We start from the raw sequence: 23197 nt of genomic DNA on the forward strand, positions 1-23197 counted from the left end.
TTTGTTGCGAGTGGGACTAAATGTAAACTTTCAGTTTTGTACACCGAAATATCTGCAGTTTGAAGCTACTATTTAATATAATTCATAATTAACAAAATACATGTAAAAATGAATAAGTAATATTTTCTAGGCTTTGAGAAGAACATTTTGCTTAGAAATTTTATAATGAAAAAAAAAATTTAACAAAAAAAATTCTATCGTACGTTCTTTATAATGCAGATTTTGTCTTTATGATAAATACCGATTTCTCACCTTAGTCATATTAATATTATATTATATCTACTACTTTTACACCGACGACTAACGGCCAATCAGTTGGCATTTTAAAACGCCGATTATTGAGTGCTACCGTTATTTAGCTTCGTGCAAATATTGATAGAGATCCTTCCCCGGAAGGTGGGGCAAATTCCAAACATACCTACTCTCTCTGTCTACTTATACAGAGGCTGGAGTTTAGCGAGAGGTATTATATATCGAGAGGACTTAGGATTCAAAATTCGACCCAAATCGAGAGGACTTAGGTTTCAAAAGTACTTTAATTTCCCCAATGCTGCAGAGCCATTATACACATACAAACATCCCCATAACTTAAAATACGAGCCTGCACCCAGAACTCTGGTAGCGACTACCATACCACCACGCCAACTGGAAGCCTATGACAACTCCCAATTAACACCACCCTCTTTCTACATTATTTTTTTACGCAGGATATTATTACATCCTTAATATATACTACTGTGGAATTTTGAGGAATTCTTAAGACTATTTGTTACGTAATGCCGTCAATAAACTTCGCAAGATATCCACGAGACAGTTTTATGAATAACGTTATTGAATGAACACGAGACTATTAATGTTTTAATGACGCGAGTTTTATGTATCCTTTTATTGTGGTTGGCATCAGTTTTAGGCGTTGCCATGCACGTTCTAATCTGTGTTTGCTTAGTGATAGAAGTGTTCTATGACTTTAATGTTGATATGAATTGAATTGAAGTTATATATTGTATTTTTGTTCTGTTTATTGAATGATATCCTAGTTCCTGCTTTGGAAACTGTGAAAATGCTGATGTCGAGTATTAATAAAAGTGTTTATTTGTCAAGAAGCGTGCGCAGAATTCAAGTAGATAAGATTTATTTCTTTTTTCTATAAGTATTGAAATTGTAAACAGATATTCTAATAGTAGACTTACTGCGTCTAATGATTATTAAGGTTTATATACTTATATTAAGAACCTGTGCAGAACAACCTTTGACGGGCAGTCTCGGCGTAGTTCTGATATTTTTTGGTATTTTCGTTACACTATTCGTAAATAGGCAAAATCTATTCTAATAAATAAATTGCAATACAAATTACTTAAAATAAAGAAGAGAATAACATCTACGGATTAAAGCATCCTCTGCCAAAGTAAATTCGGAAACTTATATATATATATATATATACATCGATTCAACAAAAGTAAGGAAGAGTTTCAACTACAACAAACTTGTTTTTTTTTTTTCCCTTTTATTAGTGAGTTTACAGCAGCGCAAGTGAATGATAGACTTTAGTTAATATGTTGACACAAACCATCCTTTCAACTATGCGGACTCTCTATTATTCTGTCTATTCACTTTCAAAGTCTGAGACTAAACCCATTCAGAGAATTTATATTCCGTTTAAAGTGGAGTCAAAGATCTGTAAATGCGTATCATGGAATGCACTTTCTACTTAGAATTAATTACCATTCCACCAATGGCTCATTGAGAACTCGGGGCAAGAATGTTCCAGCCACGAAATATTTAATGGCATCGATGAATAACCATTAGTTGGTGGTACAGGAATGATTTGGTATTGGTGAATGAGACCCGTCAAACAAAGACGGGAGCCAGGAATTTGTATGAGCTTGAGGCGTGCGGGTAAAGCGAATGCGTTAACACAAGCAATACAAAGATGGTAGGATTTACTAGTCCCACAACTAGTTTATGAAAGAAAAATTTACTTAAGCATAAGGAAACACATTTGCGGAGGAATCGAACCACAAAACGGTCGACAGAGACTAAATTTCAGACCCTGATATTCCTTCACGCAGCTCATATTTTAAATGCCATCTTTAATATTCATAAGCTAAAGTGCATGTGGAGAACGAGCCTCTACTTTAGATTTTTATGCTTTCAAATGCGTTATACGTTGCGTAGCTTTTATATTTTACATATAAATAATACTATTGTTATCTGATGTCTTTACAATTATAAGATATTTACATGCAAATACTTCATAAAGTTAAAAAACAAAAAACCATGTGCAACTTTAAAAGAAAATGGCATTAAGTTTCAGTTTAATGTATAAGTAATTTAAGGCATGTAACGAAAAGAGCAAAGTATGCAATAGAAAGAAGACTATGCATAGTCTGTATACTATAGCCATGCTATATTCTATAGACTATGTATAGTCTTTATACTATAGCCATGCTATATTCTATAGACTATGTATAGTCTTTATACTATAGCCATGCTATATTCTATAGACTATGTATAGTCTTTATACTATAGCCATGCTATATTCTATAGACTATGTATAGTCTATATACTATAGACATGCTATAACTATAGACTATGCATAGTCTATATACTATAGACTCTCTATGTCTCTATGCATAGAGATATATACTATTCTATATTAATTAATACTATTCTATAGTAATACTATTCTATAGTATTCTATAATATTGGAGTAATTTGGTTAGAATTTGGTATCTCTATGTTTAGAGATATATACTATTCTGTAGTATACTAGCAGCTTCGCTGCCAGCCTTCGTCTGGCTTTTAAATGTACCGGAAAAATGGCTGAAGGGAACACCAAACGTTAAATTCAAAAACTGCGCAGAATTTTACTATGCAGAACAACTTCATAAAAAAAGTTATTACGTATAGCAAAATTACAATGAAATAAGTAATATCCCTTAATACAAATATTAATTATCCTAATAAATAAATTAACCAAATTCCCTTTGCAAAATCTTAAGAAATCAAATGGTATAAAGGAGGTTAAGAACTTTGTTTCCAAAAAGAAATCACTCAAAATTTTTCAATATCTTAAAGACAGTGAAATGAGCAATAAATAACATAAAGGAATACAAAAAACAAAAAATTCTGAAACGCAAAGTATAATTAATGATATTTTATCTCAGATTTTCCCTTAATACAAATATTAATTATTCTAATAAAAAATTAACCAACTTTCCGTTGAAGAAAAACAAAAATCATGCAAAACTTTTCTATATCTTACAAACAGTGAAATAAGCAAAAAATAACATGAAAGTAACTCAAAAAACATAAAATTCCGTGCGGAATTTTACTCTACAGAACAACTTTATCAAAAAAAATCAATAAAAATGTATTTTATATATATATATATATATATATATATAAATGACAATGAAATATGCCAATCTCTTAAAAACAGTGACTTAAGAAATACGATGAAAAATTGTTGCCAAACCCATATTTCTAAAAGAATGAAACTATTCAAAATGATGCGATTTCATCAAAAATCTATCTACAACCATAAGAAAGGAAAATTGTTGCCAAAATCACATTTTTAAAGATGTGAGATGGGAGAAGTGTACTCTGAAGCTTCATTTAAAAAAAAATTTAAAAATACAAAATATTATCATTTTTCCAAAATTCGTTTTGTAAAAGCAGTCCCAAGGATGAAAGTTTAACGTGTCCAAAAATCATAGAAAAATAAACTATACGTTTTTAAATATAAACCTTTTTAGAAAAAATCCCGTTGAAAAGGTGTTAAGCTCCCTTTGTTAAATAAACTCGTATTTAATCGATTTATTGAAACACGAAATTTATTTTAAGTTCGTAAAATAGCTAAGTGCCTACGTTTCATGACGATGTGAAAATGGAGTGTGTAGAGTAAAATCTCGCTTCTCTATAGCCCATTATGTCTCAAAATGACGCGATTTCGTCACAAAACATAAAATAAAAAAAATTCGAATTCGAAGTTCGGAAAAATCGCTTCGAAGTGCACTGGCTCTTGTCTAGATGCACCTATGTACCAAATTTCGTAGCCGTGGGTCTATTAGCTTACGCGCAGCGCGAACGAAAGACATACACACAGACAGACTCTTTCTTTTATTATATATAGAGATTCAGAAGGAAAATATACATAGAGAAAACTCCATGCTGTTACAATAACCAGATTCTCTGATATTATAGTTTATTACTTTAGAAAAGGCACTTCGAGGCCGCTTTTACCTTACTGATTTGCCTTGTAACCATGGTAACGGTACTGCGGAACATGATTAAATCCTCTAACTGACTAAAATTTCAAAATCATTTCTCCGCAGTGATGACGATATATGTTATGATCGCAAATGAGGATGAAGTCTTTATGACATTGAACTGCGTAATTTAAAGTAACAGGTTACAGAGTTTCCTAAACGCAACGTCTAATTCTTTACATAGTCTTATTAGGGCAAGGAAAAGAATTGTTGAATGGTCGTTATACTTTCCTAGGTTGAATGCGAAACATTCTTCACTTTTATGTGCAAAATCTATGGTAACTTCACTGGTCATTCATCTGATATGTGCTGAAGGCAGACTGCTAATTAGAAACGGAGGCCATACAAGGCTTGTGCGTACTTGTGTTGTTCCCTTCGCTGGTATAAGTTGCCCAATACCATGCACAACCAGCAACATTCTCAGTTATGAGATGTTGTATGACTGATTTTTGAAACACGTCTGGCACTCGTGTCAGACATCTTGTATTTACTTATATATACATTTATAGTAGTAGTGAAGAGGAGATGGAGACTTGGACGGATGTAAGCAGTTCTGTTCTTGTCGAATTCTCTCAAGACGACAACAAAATAATCGGACGTGGCTTGGGAAAGGAGGAAGATGAGGAGGAGAAGGCGGATGTAGATGACATGCAGAGCAAGAAAGTTACGCGGTAGGAAGCTGACGAAGAATTGCAGATTTTCATATGATTTCCCGAGCAATATCCGTCGAAACTCATTGTTTACATGAATGTTTACAAGCATACATTGAAAGTTATATTCCATCATTTCAAGAAATTCGTGATTTTTATATCATAATAAACATTGTAAGTTTAAAATGTTACTTAATTTTGATTTTCTTATATATAAAATCATGTTATATGTTTTAATTTTAAATAATTCAAACCAGTTTCAGTATTTTCCATTTAAATTTTGGCCGGTAGCTCAAAAACACAGCCGACGGAATCCGTATAATGTAATTTCTATAGATGGCATTATATAACGTAAGCAAGAATGATCTAGAAATCTATATTTAGGTGTCCAGTAAAATCTTTTATTCGGACTTCGGCGCGATCCTGTTGCGCCTCCTGATCCTGTTGTTGATTTCGTATTTTATGCAACTTTTTTTTTTTTTTTTTTTTTACTTTTATTTAAATTACTTTTTTTGGTTTAAAAATTCAGAGCCATGTGGACAGAATGTTTATATAGGCATATATATGTATAATAGTACGTATATATATATGTGTGTATATATAGTAAAGAATAAAATTCGAAAGGAGACCAAAAACATGCATATATGCGTGTATATGAGTTTGTTTACTTATTGAAGCAATTCAGAATAAAAATCACAAGTACCATCGAGACCAGTTAACATCTTTAATTGGCCTACCAGCGGCCGAGCGGCAAAGTCGCTGAACACTGATAGTTCGGTGCGAGGTTCGAATCTTGCGAACGGGCTGGCTGCATGGGCGTTTTCGTGGTTTTCCCTATGTGTAACGTGTATACGAGCTAGTTTCCCTTAGAAAGTCCTCCACGAAGGCATCCTCCCTTAGGCATATAACCCTCGTGTGCTTTGCCATAACTCAACACACCAACACCATAACATCGTTTATTTTTAAAGAGAACATTCTTAGCTTGAGTTACGTAGTGCAAAGTGCCCAATCTGCCTTCCATTTTTGACCACATTTGTAGATTTTCTAAGTGTTCGAAACAATTTCAATGGTATAAAGAAACTGCAGCAGACAAAAAGCATTTTGATTGTATAGTAACTTGAAAGAGAATGACGCAGTTCGGTCCGAAGTTCGAATCCCGCGAACGGGCTGTCTGCATAAGCGTTTTCGTAGTTTTCCCCATGTGTAACGTGTATACGAGCCAGTTTCCCTTAGAAAGTCCTTCACGAAAGCATCACTCCCCTTAGGTAGATAGCCCTAGTGTGCTTTGCCGTAATTAAATAAACCATAAACCAAACCAAACGATATTGGGTGATAATAATATTTTGTGGCAAATATTAAAAGGTGATATGACGTTTATAATAAACTAATGTAAAATCCCATTTCGAGACAAATAGCCCATTCTGGGATAAAAATTATTAAAAAATATCACAGAATTTCAAAACTCTCATAATCATTTATCGATGCCAAACTTCTTGGAGAATATCAAAGGCAAGAAATCATATAATGTAACGGGAAAGACACGGCTTCTGATTTCTACGTTGAAGATGAAATCTTAGTTACGGTGGCACACAGAATAAAATAACATCTAAGCAGGACAGGGAATTGGAATCCCTACAAGATGTCTATCCGGTAACCATTAAGCGATGGAAACTGCCTCATTTGGAATCAACCCCAAATCCCGAAAGCTGCTTGCGAATGAATCTAAATGCCTCCTTAAAGGTCCATCTTAAGTCCTAACACGTTCGAACCGAAGGGATCTCAATTCGACGACAGTGGACCAAGATGGGATCTGGAAACCTGCCTCAATTATACGACGCCGCCGCGAGGAAAGGCTTTAAAAGCCCTTTCCTGCCACATTCTCGCTAGATTCGTTATGTGCAAGTTGAATTTAATGCGGCGATTCAGCTAGTTGGGAAGTTTGTCCCGACTCCTGGCCTTATCTTTTGAGAATCGATTAGAGGTTGCAGAATGTGTAGCGTAAATTAAAGAAATCCGTAGTGAATTAACCAAAATTTCGAGTACAAAATACAGAAATGGTATAAAAATGCTCAGGAAAAGAATTTCTGGGACCATTTTGGTATTCAGCTAGGGCAATTTTCAAGAACTAATAAAGAAATCATTTTATAACACCAAATGAAGCTTATATAAGGTATCCCTATTAGAACCGGTAAAAACCTGATTTTCGGAAATTATGTCAATATTTTTATTTCGCGAAAATTTTGACGCAAAAGACATAAAAAAATGCTCGAAAATACATAGACGTAAAATTCAGTACACCATCTCCATAATAATGTTTTATAATGCATGATTTATACCTCGCATTTCTTTGTATCAGTTTCTATTAATATTAATTTTAGTTAATCCGCTTTTAATATTTGTTGCTAGAAGAAAATTAATAAAACTGTGAATATAATAAAGTATGAAAAAGAAGATTTTCTGGTTTGTAAAAGTCAGAAAGTAGAAAACTGTAACTACTGCGTTCATACATATTTAATACTCTAGTATGGAATACTGAGTCCAAAAATTTCAGTAAATGCAAAAGCGCAAATAGCTTAGCAGAAAAAAATAAAATTATATTGCTTGAATACCTGTCACTTACAGTTCATTAAGCTGAAAATAAATTATATACCAGAAAGTTACTGAAGCAAATTCGTATTTGCACATTAACGTAACCACTTTGGTGCAGTTTGGCGAATTTTACGGAAGAAAAGAACAATTACTTTTTTTTTGTAAAATAATTATGTATTGCTTACATAAATTTTTAGGCCCACCAGCGGCCGAGCGGTAAAGTCGCTGAACACTGGTAGTTCGGTCCGAGGTTCGAATTCCGCGAACGGGCTGGCTGCATGGGTGTTTTCGTGGTTTTCCCCATGTGTAACGTGTATACGAGCCAGTTTCCCTTAGAAAGTTCTCCACGAAAGGCATCCCTCCCCCTTAGGCAGATAGCCCTAGTGCGCTTTGCCATAATTAAATACACCACACCTTACATAAATTTTTTACTTTTTAACTACACATTTATGCCAGGAAACAGCCAGTAAACCTATCTACAAAAACTACTAGCAACTAAAGTTTTGTTTTTTTGTTTTTTGTTTTGGTAATGATTGAAATTGCGTAGTGACCACTTTCCACTTTTAGAAAAAAATCGAACCATTATTTTTAAGTGATTTTGCGACAAATTGCCGCATTCTCGCAGAAATTTCCGCTATCATAGAAAAATCTCACACGCACGGATTTTGAACTCCTGTTTGAAACAAAAAATAATGATAACTTTCCTATAAAAGCTGTTGGAACTTACAATGCGGCAAAAAGAACGCACACGAAAGCGGCGATAACTGAATATTTGTCATGAGCATTGTTGACTGAATAATTTCTATGCGCGTGATGTTAACAGAGTTTGGCGTAGTCTTAAACTTTGGCGACATCGATTAAGGTGATTGAGATCATACGTAAGTACCGCAAATTGTTTTAAAGCAACCCCAATTTCGACCTCCTTCTGTTATCTTCAGTGGAACTTCGATATTTTAGCGAAGTTGATTTTATTGAGTTAAAAGGATCCGGGCAGATTCCTGAGTCCCTCAGATGCGTGTATCCGGATTTCGTGAGTGACTTTATTTTTTATAATTTCATTGGTCCTTTTCTTTTGATAATTAATCTTTATAAATTTTGAAATGTTTAATACTAAAGCTAGAGCTGTCATGTTTAAGTAGATGAAAATTGAATATTTATTGTTACTAAATTTCTAGCTGAGAAGTTAACTTTTTTAAATTAATTTTTAATTGTCAGAAGTTAATTGAACTAATTGGAGGAGATGAATTTTCGTTTTAATGTTTAAGTGCTATGTTCATGTAATTTCACTTGACCAAGGATGAATATGCTGACGTGTCACAGTTGAAAGGAATAGGATTTATTCTAAATTAGCTTTTATAAATGCGTTTAAACTTCTTGAGTTCCTGTTTAAAATGATAAGACCTGTGACGTGTTTCAATATGATTTAGTATAATTTGAATAACGTTAACTATGAGATTGAAATAATGAGTATATTGTAAGTGTATGTTTTGTAGAGGTAGTCTGATCAGCTATCTAAAATTATGATATTGGGAATATTTAATAAATGTGTTTATTGATTTAAATATTGTATGTTTTATTTTGTGAGTTTTAATTGTGGTCTACTGTAGGTCACCTACGTGATATTTACGGAACATGGTTATTCAATCGAACCTGAGTAAGCATATTGCGTTAGTAGAAAAATAAGTTTTAAGTGTTGTGACTATACGATTGGCTACTTAATTTATTTTTATTTGATGAGTAGAGTTCTTTGTTGCGAGATTTATCTTTCACTGGTGTTTTGAAGAGTTTTGTGTTGCATTTTAAATGTAATTCGTTTTCGGGCTATCTCAAGATTTGTAATGAAATTTATGTGTTTTCACGTTGGAGATCTGAAATTTATGTGTTTTCGCGTCGGAGATCTGAAATTTATGTGTTTTCACGTTGGAGATATAAATTAGTTTTACTTTAACCCATCAACGAGCCCGCCTCTCGGAACGAAATGCTTCGAAAACGGTCGCGTTGTCAGACAACAAACCCCTCCAAAAAAAATCGCTTTCGTTTTCTGAAATCTCTCTAAGATGGCCCAGCCTAAGGCAGTATGTTTGCTTCCCCTTAGTGTGATGGATAAGCCATAAAATTGCCTCCCCGCTATTGAATGCCAAGAAGTAGTTGTTCCGTTTAGTTTCGTCTCCCTCCTCTTTCTTTGTACTAGTAGCCTGTAGACTTGTTTCTTTTAACATGTGACTGCCGAATTTTCCGAAATCATTTTAGAATTTTAGCTTCCAAGCTTGTGAACATTCAATTATTCGACATGTTTTATTGGGCAGTATTTTAAGAAAGATCATTATTTATTTTGTTACACAATTTTTTTACTATTTACTTATCTATTTTATTTAGTTTTAGTAAACCAATTTATTTTGGGAAATTAAATTTTAATCCATTCTTTTACCGACTCAGTTTTCATCACATTATAAGTCCATACATATTTACGATGAGAGTACAATATTTATCAGAAATTTTTGGAAAATTTCGCATATGCATTTATATTTTAGCGTTGAATTTTTTTCACAAGTTGTTCGTTTACTGTCGAGCTCATCTTCGTCTTTTCAGCGTGGAATTGGCAAGCATAATCTTCCTAATATTTTTCGGGATTTTATAGCAATTTCTAGAATTTTGGCGGTTTTCTACAAATATTTTGGTAAGTTTAGCTATTATACAGTTGCTACTAATGTAGAATTTAAAGCCAAAAATGTATTACTTCGTTGATTTGAGAGATCGCATTTCGAATTTAAACGGAAGTTTAAATGAATTTGATACAATCTTACCACAGACTAGAAAGAATTATTTCTCTGTGTTGGATGGATTTTTCTCACTTTTCTGCATTTGATACATTAAATGCATAAAGCAGACACTCACAAATAGAATTTAAATAAACTTATTTAAATAAATTTCTATTTTCATTTAAAATTTGTCATTATTAGCACCTCTCGCAGTTTTATGCAATCATAGGATTTTCCGAATTCTATTAGGTCGTTAACATAATTTCAAGGCCTAATAGAAAAGTGATAATATGGAAAGACTATGTCTTGAGTACCAATAGCCAAGTATTTGTAATTAAATAAAATAATATTGAATACCAGCCGCTTTTTTATTTATTTTTAGTCATATAACAAAAGATAATCAAGAATACTATTACATCTAAGAATTATTTAGTAAATTATTTTGCTAATGTTTTATGAATGAGGAAACACGGTAAAAATGTTTTAATGATTGAATTCACCGTTAAAAATCAAACAAACCCCAAAATTCCTTTTTCCCATAACTTCGTAAAATGTTTTGATTAAATATGATTTGAATGAGTTTTCCAATTCTGTTTTGAGTGATATAAATATTATTAAATTAGGATATAAATTATTATTAGTAATAATTTTTGTATTATAACTTAGCAGAATATCGTTTATCGTTAAAAATTATATCTAAAAGAATTAAATTTTGAAAAAGAATAAAAAATATAATTAACTGTTCCATTTTCTCCTCTATGCATCTATTTATATAAAAAAGGAATCTGGCTAGGGAATTTACGACTTGTATATGAACTAAAAATTGGTATCTTGACAAAACTTGTCAGAGCATAAAAAGCTTACATTCTGTGATATTAGTGTATTAATCATACTTCTGTATCCGTAAATGCAGTTTATAATTACCGGAATAAGTATCATAATGGATTTTATTAAAACGACGAAAACTGGATGCATGATCCTAGCATTATCAAAGTACGGCTTTTTATCCCGTTAAGAATTGCTTGGTTCGTAACCAACACGAGTTTTATTTTTGAAATGTTATTCCAAATAAAACAGGAAGCATTAAACTATATGCATTTTAAACAGTTTTACTTTTTTTTTGGAAGGGAACCTGACCTCCGCAGGCTAACTGACACTAAGGTCTCGAAAGACTATTTCTAGTCAATAGAGTTTTTTCATTCTAGAAATACTCATTATCTAGAGCTATCTTTTTTTCTAGCCATTGTAAACTACAGATATAGTGGGAAAAAATTCTCATTTTACATAATTTTCGGATAATTACATTTTACGTTAAATAATTTTAGATTTTGATTAACGCAATCGATGAATATGGCAGAATAATAGTTTGTTGTAAACATTGTAAATTTCAACGTTTTTTAAGTAAAGTTTTCAAGTAAACCAAACCAAAGATTATTAAATTAGTCTTATAATGTTTACTGTTTGGTTTTCAGTGTTCCGAATTTGCATTTTAAAAAACATAATTTAAATAATCTTTCTTTACGCTAGTCGCTTTTAAAATGTTTACGTATGTAAACACTTACTAATGTTTAATGTAGCAACTTTGTATGTACTTAACGAAAGACTTAGAGGAATTTATAAAGAAAACTAGTTTACATGGAAAAAATCACGAAATCTTCCCTACAGCCAACGTATTGACCAGAAACCAAAACCAGGTCAAAAAATACTTATGATCATCTCTTTTATCCACATAGCCATTGGTAAACTTTTCAAACTTATACTTGTTCTTATTGCAGTTATAAACAGAAATGTGAACACTCAGATACTGCGCTTGTTAAAGTTAGTACAGTCTGCGGCTGATTCTATATCTGCCGAGGTGTTTTCGAAAAAAACTTGAAAGATTATGTTACCTGCTGAGTCATCGAAATATTATATATTTGTTTATTGAAACTGAAAATTTTATAATTTTCTATAAAACTGCAATGGAATTATTGCATTGAGTAATCTTCAGTGTGATGTAATTAGTGTCCTAAATATAAAAGTATGCAAAAATCAAATTGGAAATTACAGCAAATCAGTCCCTAGAAATATGCTATGCCTGTATTAATCTAGTAGCAATCAATTATTCATGAACATTATAGTATGCATGCCATATAACAATTTGTCAGCAGTACAGGAAACAATTTCGATATGCGTGCCTTTTCTTTTAACATAGTTTTTCTCTCGTTACTTTTAAGATAAACATATAACTTGAAATAGTTTTTCTTCCTCCAGCTTTCACTTATTTATTTCTTAAAATATCTCCACTAAAATCAGAGTGATATTATTAACGATTTTTCTTTATTATATAAATATAAAATTTATCCTTTATTATATAAATAATTGAAATGCTTAAATTTGACATTCTAATAAATATTTTATAGTAACTCTCTGAAAAATTTAACTTCTTTTAAAATGTATGAAAATGAATTAAATCGTGTATTTTTTCCAGTCTTAATGATAATAGAATTTTAGAATCATCAGTTATATATCCGTATTGATTATGAGAAATTATCTCATTCTTCTTTGAGCTGGAAATTGCTCAATGGAGCTTCTTCCAGCTAGAATTTGAACTCGGGGTGTAAGTGATAGTAGATCAGACTATCAGTCGGAATGCCTGTGGTTCGTATTCCGCTAATAGGATAACGGATTTTTCGTGTTTTTTTTTTTTTTTTCCCTCATAAAAACGCTATGTCTCTTCAATGGCACCCCAACGAAAACATGTCAGACGATAATTCGTTAACACATGAATTATTCCGACAGTGCCTCGTGCTTCTTCTCTCTCGCCCTTTAAATGAAAACAAATAATAAGGAATTATGCCATTCTCACTATCTTGTTATAAATGGAAGTCCTTCCAGCTAGAATTTGGAAGACCTCCTTATTAGAAGCACAAAGAGGGCACTGCTGAATTTTCGCATTTCTTGCTTCGAAAAAAATCCAATGTATCTGCATGGTATCTTTCTATTTGTGCAGCATTCGAAATTATTCCGCTTTCGCAAATTTTTCAAATTTACTTTTTCTTGTATCGTTATTCCATTTGTCGTATATTGATAGGTGAAACAATGCAGATTTCTGTCTATTTTCTTAAGTTTTCGTATCGGCAGGAAAATATACTGTCACACTTAAAATTGGTTTTAATGCTGAAAATGATTTGATTGTTTGGTTCTATTTTTCCTTTTTCTTCCATATACTTATTTATTTATTACATTTTAATCTAATAGTCTCCCAAAAACTAAAGCGATAAAAAAGTTCTTTGATTCCAAGATAAAAGAAACTTTCATTATGCTTTGAATTTCTTCAGCAATCTTTCACCAGTAGGATTTATTTTCTTCTTTCACCTACTGATACTATGTGATTCTATATATGTAATATATCTGATTATGTATGTGTGTGAGTGTGTCTAAAGGTTTAATTGATATATATATATATATGTCATCAATGATATATATATATATATATATATATATGTCATCAATGATATATATATATATATATATATGTCATCAATGATATATATATATATATATATATATATCATCAATGATATATATATATATATATATAATCAATGATATATATATATATATATATATATAATCAATGATATATATATATATGCATTCATATTTTAGCATATGTATATATTATAATGCATATATATATATATATATATATATATATTTCATTTTATAATTTCATTACACAAAAATTTTATACCTTAGGGAGTATATCTTTTATAGTAGATTTTGGGAATGCTTGAATTTTGAGTGAAAAGGAAAGTCAAGATTTCTACTACTTTACCCCGTTCAGTGCTCTCTCTTTTACTGAGGAATTAACATCATAGGAGGGCTGTTTTTGCCCAAAGGTTCGGCCTTTGTGGGAACGGTTAGGGGAAACCGGAAAATCAAGAAATAATTTTTCATTCATGAATTGACATCTTCAAGAAGCATTGACTCTCAGTGAGTAAAAGACAAACATCTGGAAAGATGTATTTAAGCATAAAATGGTTTTCGATTCCAAATAACATTAATTTAGAGAAATTTTTGTGGATGCAATATATAATATTGAGATAAAAGTATAAAAGTAACTAAAAGAGGGCGATATAGGGTGATTTCATTGTTCGACTGTTCGATACACTATTCGACTATGTTAGAGAAAGACCTCAAACATAGTACTGTCGGCCCTGTGTTTAGATTTGCTAAATTTACTAAAGCACACGATATCTATCTACCAAGATAAAGGTATTCTACTTCCGACGAGCTTTCTAAGAAACACTTACACGCATTTAGTTTACATGTTGAGAAAAATCATAAAAATTACATGCAGTTGATCTATTTCGTCGCTGAAAATAGAAGCCAAGAAGAATCGATAGTGTTCTCTGGCTTCAGGCACCTAGATTTCTCACTTTGAATTTGGAACTAGAAATATAATTACAAATGTCTCTACTAGGGAAGATCAAAATTCATTATTTTTTCACACATGTAAAATCTGGATAAATACGTTTTCTCGTTTATAAATTACAAAAGATTTTTCAATAATTCCTGATATTTTAAAGGAAACTTTTGATGTATTTGTTTCCTGTAACAGGTCTAAATAATCATTCATTAAAGCCACACTAATTTTAACGATCTGAAAATTAACAAATGAGTTGAACTCTTTTATAATTATAATAAAAAACTTAATTTGGGTTTAAGATTACCTCAGAAGTTATTTTTTTTTTATTTCTTAATTTAGATGCCTTACAATCCAACAGTTATTTCCCCTATTCAACTACGGCCATATTAGTGGCCGGTAAATACTGGTAGTTCGATTTACACCCTGACGAACGAATACGATGGCTGAATGGTATTTTTCCATGTTTTTCCCTATATATAACATGAATATGAGACTTTTCTCGTTAAAAAGTCCTCTACGAAGGCATCTCTTTCCTTAAAAGCAGATAGTCCTCGTGTGTTTTGCTGTATTCAAGTAATCCTTACCTTCAAACTACGGCACCTGTCACACTAAATCAAGATTAAAGGTTTCTAAACAAGATTTTTAATCGGCCTGCGGTGGCCAAGCGCTAAAACCGCTGAGTACTGGTAATCCTACATAAGTTCAAATCCTGGTGAACACGCTTGTTCGGTGAAAGATTTCTACGTTCAATGTGAAGGAAATCTAGTTTTCCTTAGAAAGTCCTCCCTGATAGTTTCCGTCCTCTTGCGCAGATGCCAATTCCATTAAATTTTCTGCATTAAACACAATTGTAATTCTTTCTTTTTAAAGAAATCTCAGGGGAAATAATTGTAAACATCAGATTCAGTGCGATTATGAATTATTATTTTAAAGTAGTTAAAATTTTGAGTGGGAAAAGCATTTTTAATACGCTCATAAACAACCCCTCCTCTAAACTGGCATCAAACTGTGTCGATTTCGAAAACAATCTATATAAATACGTTTCCAAAAAATTCTGCTAAAATATTAAAAGTTGTATTTGTAGAGCATTTATTAGTTAGATTTGTGACTACCTACTGAACTTTTGGTTTTCGTAACCTATAAGGTATTTTCTCCCGCCTTCTTAGCATACCTTCGTGGTGTAATGGTCAGCACGCACGGCGTGTATTCGAGAGGTTGGTGGTTCGAGTGCCGGCGAAGGCATTGCTCCTATTTCACATGTCCTGCTTCGAAATAACCTAATGTTTCTATAGTCGCACCCAAACCAAAAAAAGGTGGTGGATGATGATTCTCCGCCGCAAGTATTTGGCGATTCGCTCCCCTAATCCCCAGTCGCCCTTTAAAAGGGGGAGTATATACGGTATTTTCTCCCGCCCTTTTAGCATGCATTCGTGGTCTCAGTACGCTCGGCGCGCATTCGAGAAGTCCGTGGTTAGCGTCCCGGGTAAGGCATTGCTCATTTTTCATGTCTCTTGCTGTTAAAAAAAAATGCAATGTCTCTAAAAACCTTCCATTCATCAGAATAGTAATAAAGTCATGAAGCATAGGGGGTAGGGGGGAAAAGGAATTTTAAAGAAAAGATTATTTTTACAAAATGACTCAAAATTTCTTGAGACAGTATAAGTAGTTATATAACTCAAATAATTAAATATTTGACCTCTTAATTTTACCAGTATTTCTGTATAGAAATAAAACATTATTAAATATCTTTAATGAGTATCATAGATAGTGGAGCACATCGAGTGAGCTTCAATATTTTCAAAAGCAGCCACTTTGACAAATGAACAGAACTGTCGGGAATCGCTTATGAATGTCACTTACACGTTTCATAATGCCAAGAATGTTATAAAAATAACGGTTATGCTATATCAACAACTTACCGATCTTTCCAAAGTGCTTAAAAATAGAGCTGTTCCAAAAATTGTATTCAGTTCATTCACGGTGTTTAATCAAAAGCTCGTCGTCGATTTTTGAACTGCTTATCGATAAGCTATTGAATTCAGATTTTGTACAATTACGTTTACAGATGATAATAATTCGATTTAGAGTTTTTAAAATTTAATGTCGAAGAAATTTTTTGCGCATATTTCCATTTATGAATAAACTAAAAATCTTAAATTTTTAAGTTTGCATCATTTTACAGAGTGTAAAATAGCTTTTGAAATAAAATTTGCATGAAATTTGTAACCTAATTTTTGATTTGGGGGCGAATTTTGTTTTAAATTTATATATCTTTTCGATTATTTGAGGTAAAAGGATACTTGGAAGTAAAAGACTGAACCAAAAGTAATAATAATAATAATTTATCGCATAGATTAATGGTAATAAGAGATTACTTAATAGCTTCTTTGCTAAATTCCTGCACAGTTTTATAAGAAGAATGATAGGCTCTTAAATTACGAAATCAAATAATTGAATCGCATTGTCAGATGTATAATATTTATAAATTTATCAAGACAGCCTCACGTTTTTATTATTCGTGATATAAATTTGTAGAAGAATTTTTTAAAGAGAATTCTTTAATCTCGTATTCCCATTAAATTACACGATACATTATTTTTAAAACAAAGGGCGTTAGCCGAGAAGGTCTATTAACTTCATTTTTTCATTTTCCGTTGAAAACTATGTCAGTTCACTTTTCAAACTGTTGCTACCACATATTACAGCCCTGTATTATATTTATTGAAATTAAATAATGGTTTTGGTTTATTAGATTACGGCAGAGCACTCGAGGGCTATCTGCCTTGAAATTAAATAATGAATAATCTGCATAAATATATATATATGTTTCTCGCATTGTGATAAAACAACGGCACCTAGACCCATCCAATTTTGAATAACGTACATTTCCACCCGAATATGGGCATCTCGAAGCCGAGATTTGGAATTTGTTTTATTATATGTTTCCTATTTCGTAAAACTTCAATGAATTTTTTATTAAGAAACTCAACGATTTTAAAGCGAGCAAAGACAACACTGTATGAAAATAATAATATAAAAATTTATCTTCAACGGGCGAGACTGTGTATCGGAAATTCTAAAGATATGCTCATTTAAAATTTATTTTGCGGTATAGATGTTTAACTGAAGTTTTATGGTTTAAGTGCGAAGAACATGATATTTAAAAATAAAGGTAACCCACAAACCGTTAAAAAACGCCCTTTGGACGTAATGTAAAATCTGAAAGATTTGCATTCTCAGATTTTTATGTTTGCATTTATTACTTTTATTTTTCTCGTTTTAATTCATTAATGCTCTTATAGGTAAACGTTCATTTTGTAAAAAATTGTATTTTTTATTCAATAACTGCTCTAAAATGGAAATTCTTAAATCCCTTTATATATGCATCCACTTTGTAACTGGTAATCAATTTGTTTCTTTAGAGTCAGTGTAAGGCCTTTATCCCAAAACATCAAGGAGATTTCTCCCCACGCTAATGACAGCCATTACCCATTGTCATCAGGATTGCATGGACCCTTGTCCCCTTAGGCATTGGGGGTTGGAAGACATACAAAAATACGGGCTAGTCCTTTTTGGCGTGTTTTTTCGATAATACAAAAACACGGGACTGTCCGTTTTCGAGGGTACATTTAAACTAACAATAATCCGTAACGAACCGTTAAGAGACCTGCATAAAAGAACGAGAAAATCCGGGTGAAACCGTTAATGGGTTAATGAGAAATAGCAGATGGATGATTTTGTTGCCGATGTGTATTTTTCGCATTTTGGTTTTGACAAATAATCGTTATTTTACCAAAACACCAGGAACGATAGTATTTTTTTCTTTGATTTAATGAGTTAAGAATAAGTTTATCTTTTATGTGAAAGTAGTACTTAGTTGAGTTTGAGTTTATTTTTTTGTTGTCGCTGCACCAAGAAGAAGTCAGTTTAGTTAGTTTAAAACTAAATGAGTGTAAAAAGTAAAGTAAAAAAAAAAAAAAAAGTTAATCTTTGTATTATCGTAACTTGGCGATTTTTTGGCGAAAATTTGGTGACCAACCCTGCTACAGCAACCTGCTAGTTTTGTTTTGGACGCCATTTTGCTTTCAAGAAGTAAAGGCATGTTTTTTTCTTAACTCAGCATTTTTTCCAACAATCTGCTAGCAGAATTACGCTTATGCTAGAACTTTTATGGAACAAAAGTGCTTAATCATGACGAAGATTAGGTGCGAAATTGGGAGAAAGTGCAGAATCGCCCACTGCTTGCTGCGATTTTAAGAATTGCACATCATCCATGTACACGTCGACCTATTTTCACTTAAAAAAAAATCCCAGAATTGCACAAAAATTGCATTGCGCACACTCTTGACTTTATCCATGTACACTGCTAAAGTCCTAGCTAGTAACCTTTATCGCCTTACCAAAATGTCGCCAAACTACCTGTTACCATATTCCAAAGATTAGCCAAAATTGCCTTTACTTCGTGAAAACAAAATGGCGTCCAAAACAAAACTAGCAGGCTGCTGTTGGTCGCCATATTTTCGCCAAAAAATCTCCAAGTTACCATAATCCGAAGATTAACCCGCAACATAAATCGCAAACTAATCAGCTACCAATCCTTACAAGGAGTTGCCATATCAGAGCTCGTCAGCCCAAGTCTAAATTCAATAAGGTGTGTAAATTTAATAATTGAATAATGTGTTTTAACATGGCAACTTCTGGGATCGATGTTACGCTTACGGTCTTCTTGTTTGCTATGAGTATAGAAAATATACAAGACGAATTAGATAGATAAACGTAGCCGCCATTTGCTGTAACACAAAATCAGAAAAACTGTTTCTGAAATTGCCCAATCTGTAATCTAGCAGAAAATGCGTTTTCTCAACTCTCATAAAATATTTGTTGTCTAAATATGTATATAAAAAAGTATTTTGAAAGTGAAGGATCAAGTGAGGAGAATTCCCTTCAATCCCTCGATAAAGACACAATCACATTACTTCTTATCCGGAAGATCTAAAAATCGCGTGAGAGCTACCCATTATTCTTGCTGTAATTTATCATGGAAAAACCACGCACAGACAGTAATTCAATGCGAAAGTTGTTCAAGTCCTTCGAGATGCAGATTACTAATTATATATATGTATATATAGTAGTAAGTAACAGTAAGAAGAATCAGGTACTTTTATTTATATTTTGAAACTTCTAACAAAGAACTGATTTATTATGATTTGAATCTATAACGTATTGTACTCAGAACGGGTATATAATTTAGTTGAGTATTGCGTTTGTGTCCCTTTATCATCTACAACTATTTTTAGACCTATAAAAATTGTTAATCATTAAATCTTATATACCATCTATTCATAATATTTTAAATGCCGAGCCAAGTTCAACCTGCAGGAGGTTTAAGTATGTCAAAGATCGGTGAAAGTTTAATTTTTTCATTCTAAATTTTAAGGATTTCCAAAACCAAGTTGTTTACTCTTTAAGGAAGAATTTTTGAAATTACAGTAAGACCCCGCTTAACGCGGGGGATACGTTCCATCAAAGTAGAGCGTAATGCGAAACAGCGCTAAACGAGGCTATCTTTACATGTAAATATTGGGGTTAGGGGAAGATGACTAGGAAATTGGTTAGGTATTAAATTTAAAAAGTATGTCTTTTTAATAAAAATAAAACCAAACATTTATTTCTTAAAGCCCAAATTAATACCACATTATTATTTCTTGCAAAAATAAAAACAAAATATAAATAACAAAACTATTTTTCTTAAAAAAACAAATAAAATTCTAAGTCGGTCATATTTAGTTAGCCTTCCGCGTTTTCAGTGTTCTGCCTTTTTGTGACAAAAGCATCTAATGTTGTTTGCCTTTTTCTTTTGCGTTGTTCTCTTAAAAGTTCTTCATAAACGGATAGAGTATCTCTAACACCACGCCTTACTTTTGAGCTCCTGTCAAAATTCGGATCATTTTCAATGAATTGATCCATTATTTCAGTTATGGTAGACAAACTCCTTTTTACAAACGCCATCGAAAGTTCTTTTTGCTCTTCTTCTGAATCACTGCTGTCAACATTTTTGTTTCCTTCTTGTTCAGTTAATTCCTTGAGCTCATCATTAGAAAGACTATCCGCTGCTTCTTGAATTATTCTTCGACATCTTCCATATTTACCCCTTCAAAATATGTCTGTACAATACCGCACCAAACAAGAAATACAAGTACACTCTTTCGGATATGTATTTGAAACCTATCGCTGCATAATATTTCGGGGAATCCCCGTATGCTGCGAGCGATTTCGTGGAATCCTCGGGTTGAAATAAAAGAGCGCTAAACCGAAACAGCGCTAAACGAAACAGCGTTAAGCGGGGTCTTACTGTATTAATAATTATGAACTACTTTCGAGTTCAGAAAGGAAGAATAATTCTAAATATATTACCTTTCTCATAATTCGTTTTAGCCAATATAAAGCCTGCAATGTTGAACATTTCAGTAGCGAAGTAAGTTCCAAGCATTTTAATATTTTTATTACACTATAATCTGGTTGCAACTAAATTTTTAATTTAATTCCGGTTGGATTGAGCGTAATGTTTTGTTTTTATCTGCATAAAAATGTAGAGATGTTTGATATGACTCATATAATGAATAATTTTTGTAATTTTTTATTTATAGTAAACATTTTTAATTTGTATTTCTTTTTGGGAAGGAGTGCATACTTTAACAAAACTTTAAATTCCTTTAATAAATAGCCTACCAGCGGCTGAGCGGTAAAGTCGCTGAACACTGGTGTTTCGGTCCGAGGTTTTATTTCCGCGAACGGCTGCATGGCTGCATGGGTGTTTTCGTGGTTTTTCCCATGTGTAACGTGCATACGAGCCAGTTTCCCTTAGAAAGTCCTCCACGAAGGCATCCCTCCCCTTAGGCAGATAGCTCTCGAGGCTTTGCTGTAATTGAATAACCTAACCTACTCTTTAATAAATAAAATTACAAAAATTATTAAGATTTATAATACATGTTAATCAGGGTTATAAATGTCAGGTCAGGGTATAATAAATGTCAATCAGAGCTATTTGTTGGACAGATTAATATTCCATGGAATCTAAAAATCAACATGTTTCAAAACCTTATCCGTACGATGTATGGCGGCCATGATAAGTCGTGACGTCACTTTGGTGACATTTTCTTCACTTCACTTTTGTATCATCATGCTTATTCCATCTGTTCTATCTTTCATGTTTTCAATAGACAGTCTCACGCGCTGGAGCTAAAATTGTTTTATTCTGTAAGTAAAGGATTGTCACTGATCGCTTTCAAGTCGTTGAGTTTGTTAATTAAAAATTCGTTAAACGTTTTACAAAAAATGAAACAAACAATAAGACAAATTTAAAACTCAAAATCCGGGCTTCCATGTGTTCATGCTGTGGTGGAATATCCACGTTTAGTCAACCTCACCTAGAGTAATCCACTCTAGGTGAGGTTGTTTTTTGCAAAGTGTGAGAAACTTTCATACACACAGTCATGAAGAATCTCCATTGCTTAGTTTCTTTAAATAGAATACAGGATGATAATATGTGGTAACAAAAATTTAAAGAGGGTTACAATGCATTTGAGTGCTTTGACGCAAAATCCCGTTTCAAGACTAATAAACCCATTCCTGACTGATGTCTCCTTTAGGCTAATAATTCAAATAATTCAAATTGTTTGTAACATAAAACACAGATAACTTAATTGCTCTTTTCTGTTATACATTTTACGTAAATATGCGTCTATTTCCTTTTCATATTTATTCATTTGATATTGTTCTTCATTATGCTATTATGATTTTATACTTGTTTACTTTTTATTTTATAAACCATAAATTTGTCTGCACCTTATCATATTTTCAACTGCTTTATTAATTTTATTCACTGGACATTTATGTTACCATACTTCACAGCTCTAAAATAAACTTAAGTGTTAGTTTGGTTTAGTTTATGATGCCAAAGCACACTAGGCATATCTGCCTAAGAGGATGGATGCCTTCGTGGAGAACGTTCTGAGGGAAATTGGCTCATATACATTTTACACAAACCACGAAAACGCCCATGCAGCGAAACCCATTATCCTGGAATAAAACCCAACTAGAACTACCAGTGTTCAGCGATTTTACCGTTCAGGTGTATCTGTATAGCTATAATAGATCCTAAAGATATATAACAGATTCTGTAGGCTCTGTTATAGCCTATAGGCCTACTGCTGAAAACTGTGCCGTCAGGAGAAATATTTCACTAAGCTGGTCATAGCTTGGCTTCTTTAAAAATGCCTTTTTGTTAGAAGCCGATACCGATATCCCCGATTTTGATGGAATTATGTAATTCAGGATATTCGAATTTGTATCAGGTAGAACAGAGATGAATTGTCAGTGCTGCTCAAGCTATTTTTAGATGCATTTCATCATTAGTAACACTATTAATGCATAGGAAGTTTACTAAAATTTTAGTTTTCCTTTTTATCAGGGTTGCTTATTTAGAAGATCTGCCATTTAAACGTGTTAATTGAA

This window comes from Stegodyphus dumicola, chromosome 5 (genome assembly GCF_044657685.1).
Source record: "Stegodyphus dumicola isolate Sdum_Otavi_A_Nest chromosome 5, ASM4465768v1".
NCBI lineage: Eukaryota > Metazoa > Arthropoda > Arachnida > Araneae > Eresidae > Stegodyphus > Stegodyphus dumicola.